Source organism: Tursiops truncatus, chromosome 10 (genome assembly GCF_011762595.2).
Source record: "Tursiops truncatus isolate mTurTru1 chromosome 10, mTurTru1.mat.Y, whole genome shotgun sequence".
NCBI lineage: Eukaryota > Metazoa > Chordata > Mammalia > Artiodactyla > Delphinidae > Tursiops > Tursiops truncatus.
In genome coordinates this window covers 11556884-11564955 of record NC_047043.1, presented here as the reverse complement: position 1 = coordinate 11564955, position 8072 = coordinate 11556884, and the positions used below count along the sequence as shown (strand labels likewise).

The 8072-nt window shown below is 44.8% G+C and overlaps 1 pseudogene; it reads left to right on the top strand.

The window, feature by feature from the left end:
• Positions 1-2010: 2010 nt before the first annotated feature.
• LOC117313726 (ferritin light chain pseudogene) lies at positions 2011-3465 on the top strand (annotated as a pseudogene).
• The last annotated feature ends 4607 nt before the right edge of the window (positions 3466-8072 follow it).

The window sequence follows — 8072 nt, the reverse complement described above, 5'->3', positions numbered from 1 at the left end:
GCTATTTTATAAGAAGTGCTTGTTTTTGTCATTTGCTCTAAGACAAGGGGAAGGAAAGTCCCCCCACCCCTCAAAAATAATCAAACTAGGGGCTTCCCTGGTGGTGCAATGGCTGAGAGTCCGCCTGCCAATGCAGGGGACACGGGTTCGTGCCCCAGTCCGGGAAGATCCCACATGCCGCGGAGCGGCTGGGCCCGTGAGCCATGGCCGCTGAGCCTGCCCGTCCAGAGCCTCTGCTCCGCAGTGGGAGAGGCCACAACGGTGAGAGGCCCGCGTACCTCAAAAAAAATAAATAAAAAAGTCAAACTAAGAACCATCTTATAACAGATTGAAACTTTCTGTTAATGTATTGTAGTTTTCTTCAGCTTCAGTCAAAGTCATTTTCTGAATAGAATCTCCTGTTTTGATAGTCTAAAACTTTGTGCATCATTGTAAACTCTACTTCCTAGCACTTATTTTAGCTTGAAGCAAAAGTTGCTAAACTGTGAAGGATTCTAGTAAGATACGGCGTAGCCATCGTAAGCAAGCAATTCTGATTCAGACGTTAAGGCTGCAACAGTTTGACCCACACATGTTCTGCCTCATCAGGTAGGTCCCACCGCCACCACCAAGAGGTTGAGGGAGTTTTCTTTCTCATTGTCTAGGCTCTCAGCAATGGCAATAAGAAGTGCAAACAAGTATTCAGCAGTGGATCTGTTTTTGATACCCTATCCAAGTCACCAAGTGTGTGCATTTGCTTGGAGAATGGCACACTCTGCGGCGGGCCCTTGCACATTTATACTCGTGCAGGGCCTTAATGGGAAACATTTGAGTCTGGTTGCAAAGATTCGCTCAGTGTGAAATCTGTTCTAACACAATGGTCAGATTGAAAGGAGTTTCATTACATGGCTGGGCATTTCTTTTTTCTTTGGGGAATAGAAAAGGTGAACGCAATACTTTCCAGTTTAAAGTTACCACAAAACTTCATAATCTTAACCTCAAAATCAACTCCTAAATTTATACAGAGAACCAGAGGCCTTGGGCTGGCTGCAACTGCCTGTTTGATCTTGGTTAAGTTCCAAAAAGCCAGGGAGAGTTCAAAGCAAGGCCAGGGGCAAGTCCACACTGTAATCCACGTCCCCTTTTCCTTCCGTCTGTAATCTCCCTCTGCATCCTCCGGTATGAACTACAGTAGATATCCATTTCAATAACCCTAGACACCGTAGATTCTAGAACAATGAGGAACACATCTTTCCTTATTGATACTGACAGACCCTTTGGTCAGAAAATGTCCCTCAACAGATGTTAGAGAATGTGGTTATAAACCAAAAAGGTATCTGTTACAACTGTTAAGGCTGTTTTATTTCTAGCTCTGTAAATTCCACTGGATAAGGTTTAATTTTTTTCACCCCTTTTTCTTCAGAAAGCCCTCTTGAGGGTTTAGGACACAGGAAAGCAGTTATGGCGTAAATAAGATGCTGCCTCTGCTTTTGCATTAGCCACCCCTCCTCCATCTTCCCACAAAGGAAAAGAGAACTGAAAGGACAGTTACGAAGCCGTACCAATAATAAAGCAAGAACGAGTTCTTCAAATTCATCATTCGAGTTACTGTATTTGGAAATTGAATAATGCCATTTTTTCCAATCTAAGCACGCTGGATGTTATTTCATTCGAATCATACTGTTGGAAGATGGTTTTAGATTATTTTAACTCTGGTTAAAGAATACATCCATTGATATCAAAAAGAATTGAATTGTACCCTGACTTTGAGGTGAATGACTGCCTGAGTACTGACCTAGTCTGAAATTCACTTCCTATCAAATGGGCCACCCGGCATAAGTGACTTCAGCTTAAAATTCCTAATGAGGCCACAAGCATTGGCATAAATACATGAAAGTGGAGACTTAACAATGTACGATAATGTCTTCTTTCCCAATATTTATTCCCTTTAACATAAACACCTATGACAAATAAACAATGAAAGAGAAGAGTGAAAGGGACAGAAATAGTATGCTGACACAGGTGATAGTGATGACGGTTGTGTGTGGCTTTGCTCCCAAGTCACCCAGAGCCCAAGTGAGTCCTCTACCTTCTGAGATAAACATTCCTAATGTCCCACTTTTGCACCCCTGTACCCCAGTCCTGAGTTTGGGCAGGAGTGGGAAGGAGAGCCGTTCTGTTCATATTTTCCTGGCAGAGCTCCTAAGTACTGCACGAAAATGTGCAGGGCAGAGTGCCAGATGTCTGATAATGTAAAATCAGGGGAAGGCTTGAGTGTCATGGCATGCGTATATATATCCCTCGGAAAATGCCATCTGCCATATCTTTCTCACCCCACGTGTTTTGTTTTTGTTTTTTGCAATGTGCTGTTGACATTCCTCCATTGAGAAGGTATGTTCCCTACCTTTGAACTTGAGAAAATCTTTGTAGCTGCCTCGACAAATACAATGCAGTGGAAGTGACAGTGTTTGACCTCTGAGGCAAGGTCACAAAAGGCCACGTGGCTTCTGTGTGGCTCTCTGTCTTTCAGGATGCTCACCTTGGCAACCCAGCCACCACACTGTGAGGAAGCCCTGGCCACTTGGAGAAGCCACTTGCAGGTGTCCCAGTCGCAGCCTTAGCTCAGAGGTGGTCCTAGGCAGGGGGCGGGGGGAGGGAAGGAGGGCTTAGGCTGGCGGGGGTGGGGGTGGTGGAGACGGAGGGGGCCGGAAGTGACTATACTGCTGCTCACTAACTGACCTGAGGAATATTGAGTTTCCGACAGGTCGCGCGGCAGGCCTGCGGATCTGTCTCTTGCTTCAACAGTGCTTAGAATGAACGTACCAAGCGATACCCCTTGTTCCAGCCTCCGACCGCCCTCCAGCTTTTTTTTCAGTTGCAACCTTTGGAATCAGCCACTCAGCTACCCTCGGCCACTGGAACCAACCAACACCAGTTTTTGAGGCTAACTCCTTATTACCAATCAACCCTGAGCTCCCAGATTCGTCAGAATTATTCTACCAAGGTAGAGGTTGCCTGGTCAACCTGCATCTGCAGGCCTTCTATACCTACCTCTCTCTGGGCTTCTATTTCGACCACGACGATGGGGCTCTTCAGAGTGTGGGCCACTTTTTCCGTGAATTGGCCAAGGAGAAGCGCCAAGGCACTGAACGTCTCTCGAAAATACAAAACCAGTGCAGCGACCGTGCCCTCTTCCAGGACGTGCGGAAGCCATCTCAAGATGAGTGGGGTGAAACCCAGGACGCTATGGAAGCCGCCATGCTCATGGAGAAGGACCTGAACCAGGCCCTTTTCGATCTGCATGCCCTGGGCTCTGCCCGCACAGACCCTCACCTCTGAGACTTCCTGGAGAGCGGCTTCCTGTATGAGCAGGTGAAACTCATCAAGAAGATGGGTGACCACCTGACCAACCTCCGCAGGCTGGCTGGTCCTCAGGCTGGGCGGGGCCAGTAGCTCTTTGAAAGGCTCACCCTCAGGCATGACTAGGAGCCTCTGAAACCCAGCGGCCTTTGAGGAGCCCCTGTGGTCAGAAGGCCTGAAGCCTTCTCTGCAGCCACTCGGCAGCTTTTAACTACCCTGGAGCCCTCCCCCAAGCCTTGGACCAAATGGAAATGAAGCTTTTGGCAGCCAAAAAAAAAAAAAAGGAATATTGAGTTTCCCATTTGTGCCGGGCAGTGTTGTAGAAGCTGGGCTACAGCTATGAGAAAAACAGACAAAAATAGCCCCCTTCTCAGCTCCTTCTGTAGACTCTGAATCTAACTTCCTGAGCCTTCCACAACTGGGAGAACCAAGCTCAGATTTTATATAATCCTGACCAAGTTTTGTAATTACAGTGAACACATGTCATAGGAATTTTTTTTTCTTTGAAATAGAGTTCCCCTTTGTTACAGATGAATAAAAAAGGCCTAGGGAGGTTGACGGTGATTCGCCTTCATCTGACTCTTGGGGATGACAGCTAAGTCATCTTCGCTCCTTACGTTTTACTATTTCCATAGAACAACCAGGGTCTGCTTCCTCATAGATAGCCGATTATGATTAGTAACTTACACAGCAGACACTCCTGTCCAGGAGGCACTTGGGTGGGAAATGGAGAAGATTCCTGCCCCCTTTCCCCACCTCGGCTGGGTGAGGGGCCCCTCCCTGTCGCACAGCACCCTGCATCCCACCCCCACCCCACCCCCGCGCTGTTCTTTCTGCTCTTAGAGTGCTCACTGTGGATGGATGTCCTTTGAGGGTAGGGAGAGTGTGAGCCTCCTTTCTAGAGCCACAGTGCCTAGTAGAGGTCTAGGTGCAGAATAAGTGAGCAGTGAAAGTTTGGGGAATATAGAATGAATGAACACAGGGTGGTACCACCCCTGACTCCATTCGCCGTTAGTATCCTGTGCTACGTTTTCTTGGCCGCCCCTGCTCTGGGAAATAGGGAAATGCAGGAACTAGCTCCTCCTTCAGGGAAAGATTTTTGCTCAGCTGCAGGGAGTGTGGTCAGAAGAAAGCCCTCAGCTGTCAGCTCTTCCAGAGTCTGCTTTATCTGCAGAGAGCCACCTTGCGCAAGGTCATGCCATATTCTGGATCCCATGACTTAATAGAAGAGGATATAAAGTAGCTATTTTGGCCCAATGGGGGACAACTCAGATGGGTACTATTTTACTCTAAAACTCCCTGCCTTGTAAACTGAAACTTTATTTGGCCCCCTCTGCCCATTCCTTCTTCCCATCTTCCTTTCATAGGTGCTGGTCCTAAAATAAACATTTTATACCCCAGACTCCATCTCAGCATCTGCCTCTGGGGAACCCAACCTGCAATGACTTTCTCTTGCCTTTGGTTGTAAGACTCTTACCTTTGGTCAACTTGGCTATTCACCGAGTTAACAATGTTTGTTTTGTGAAGGTCTTAAAGTATTCAATTCTGATTATGGCTCAGGAGACAACTGACAGCTCCAGACGAAGGCTGGGTTTAATATCCAAGGAGTGCTCACTTGGAAGGGTTGGTAATGCCTTTCTCATTGCTGCTTAGAAACATATATTCGGCTGAAATTAGACATTTTTATGAAATCGCTGCATCAACTGATAATACCCAGGCTGTAGATTTTCTTTTTTTCTTGTTTAGCTTCAGCTGACAGATACCAGTTTCACACCAAAGATTCCCTGCCCTCTGGAATTTTGCTCCCTCAGGTCCTACGTGCCTTTGTACCTCTCTGATGCCCTCAAACAGACTCTTCTTCCCCATCTCCATTTTCTTCAATTGTTCTTAGGGGGAGTGTTAGTCTGTTACAAATTAATCTGCCACAGCTAGAGGCAGAATTGTCCAGGATCACCTTCCTTTCAATTCCTTAATCTTAACTAACAGAAGTGATTTGAAAGAGTAGATGTTATCTTTTGTAGAGAAGAGGAACTAAGATCAAAAGGTTTTTAGAGGAAAAAAATGTAAGATTGAGCAGGTTCTGGAGAAGCCTGTGTTGCTTTTTCAATCAGAATTGTATTCCTTAGATTCATCCTTTTATTAAAAAAAAATTATTTGTTTATTTATTTGGCTGTGCCCCATCTTAGATGTGGCACACAGGATCTTCGTTGTGATGTGCGGGATCTCTCTCTCTCTCTTTTTTTTTAGTTGCGGCATGCGGGATCTAGTTCTCTGACCAGGGATTGAACCCAGGCCCCCTGCATTGGGAGCTCGGAGTCCTCCCCTCCGGACCACCAGGGAAGTCCCCCTTAGATTCATCCTTAATTAGGAAAATGTGACTTTCATTTACCCATAAACACATTCAAGTTTCAATTCTTCCTGGTATTAGTTTTTGTTTCCTTATGTTAGTTTTCTCAATTCTACCACTCTAATTGTCCTTAACAGAGAGTTATCATAAGTTAAATTTTTGAGTTAAACTCACTCCTTTGTTCTGAAAAAACTTTAAATCTCAAGTTAACTCTCAATTATTTACAATAAAATGTAAGGGGAATTTGTATTCATAATTCAAATCAATGAATAATTGAAAATTTTATCTTTGGCTTCAGATGCTGGTCATATTCTGCTTGTTAAAGATTCATCTTCCGGGTAATATTTTACTTAAACAAATATATTGACTTTTAAATCTATCTTTCTTGGCTAAGCAACCTTTCCTTTTTATCCGTGTGTGTCAGAGTTAGCATGTACTTTTAAGATTTTGTACATCCTTCATCAGTTGTATGGCATTCCATTGTCTTCTGTAAGGTACTCCACAACAATTATTACGGTAATTGGAGTCCTTTGTAAATATTGATGTTTTCGGCTGTGCATACAGTTAAATTTTCTTTTCCTCCTTTCTGTCTATAATAGATAATAACAATACTTTGAGTCTCCATTGTGTTTGTTTCATATTCAAGGAATAGAAGAGATTCCACAGTCACAGTGCCAAACCCCTGATGGCTAGTTGGTGAAGATCTCTACTATCTAGGTAGAGATGAGGCAATGCTCAGAGGGGAGGAAAAACCAAACAAAGGAAGAGAAAGCCTTTCTGAGCAGATTAGAGCAAAATTCAGGTCTATTGACAAATGCTGCTGGAAGAATGACCTTCCCCCCAAGCACCTGCTGGGATTCTGTGCCTTTGAGAAGGATTTGGAACAAAAGCGATTCAGTTAGGTGTTCAAGAGAACACTTTAGCTGGTCAACCAAGGCAGCCTTGCTCCACTGGATCTGACTCTTGCCAAGACCTTTATTTTCTTAATCTGAAGACACTATGATTTTCTGATTTGTACTCAATTTATGTCTAGTTGGTTGGTGGTTCGTCCATTAATTAATTCATTCAGGGATTTCAGACCTACTCTGCGTGGGCACCACCCATTTGCCAGTGCTCTGTCATATATAGCATATAGGGTCTTCCCTTTTTATTTTTTATATTTTTGCGATACGCGGGCCTCTCACTCTTGTGGCCTCTCCCGTTGCGGATCACAAGCTCCGGACGCGCAGGCTCAGCGGCCATGGCTCACGGGTCCAGCCGCTCCGCAGCACGCGGGATCCTCCGGGACCAGGGCACGAACCTGTGTCCCCTGCATCGGCAGGCGGACTCTCAACCACTGCGCCACCAGGGAAGCTCAGGGTCTTCCCTTTTTAAAACCCACCACTCCCCTGCCTTCCTCCTCCCTTCCTTGACCAGTCCCACATTTTCTCACTGGCACCCCATCAGATCCTAGGGGAAAAGACGAATGATGACTGAAGAAAGGAAAGGGAAGCTCACTCCCGAAGCTACTTCAACTGCTCTTGGTTCTCCAGCCTCTGTTCTGATTTGTGTTTTAGTTCACAAGCTCCCCTACCTTTTCTGTTGAAGGACCCAGGATATATTACCTAATTTTTGTTTGCAAAGTAGATGAGTTTCACTTTGGACCTTCAATGCTTACCTTTAATACCTAAACTGTATTTGGCCTTGTCATTCCATACAGAGACAAAGTGAATGAAGAGAAAGGAATTGGAGGAGAAATGTTTTTGTTCTTCATTTCTTATTGCTCTAAGCAGTGAAGAGCGTTAGAAAACTTCCAAGGGACTCTATACTTCAGAGACAGGAGGTTAGGGAGAAGTTATTGGACCATATCGTATTCCGTAGCTGACTAGGGAGACGAGAGACTTTGGTCATAGGAACAGATGGTGGTGATGGGATAGGAGGTCTAGGGCTAATCCTGGGACCATCAGAAGAAAATAAAAGGCTTATGGAGTACCATCTGTACCAGCTTGCACATGCATGATCTAATTTAGTGTTTCCAAATGTCTTCCTTGGAACACTAGTCCCAGGAGATGTTCTACAAGAAAAGGGGCCTGGATTTAAATACGTTTGGGAAAAGCTTTAAATCACATTCCTGTCTGAAGATGTCCTGCAATAAGAAATCAGTTGAATCTCTCCCCCTCATCTCATTAGCAGGATTGCTGTACCAAAAGGTATGTGCATTTACAATGTTGGTAGATACTGCCAATTTGCCTACATATGAGACCTTATTGTGATCCAGCATTTTCCTATTTTGATAACACTTATTAATATCCTATAGAGCTTATGTTCCAGAAAACACAGGTTTGGTATACTGGTCAATTTTTTTTTTTAATTTATTATTTTTGGCTGCGTTGGGTCTTCGTTGCTG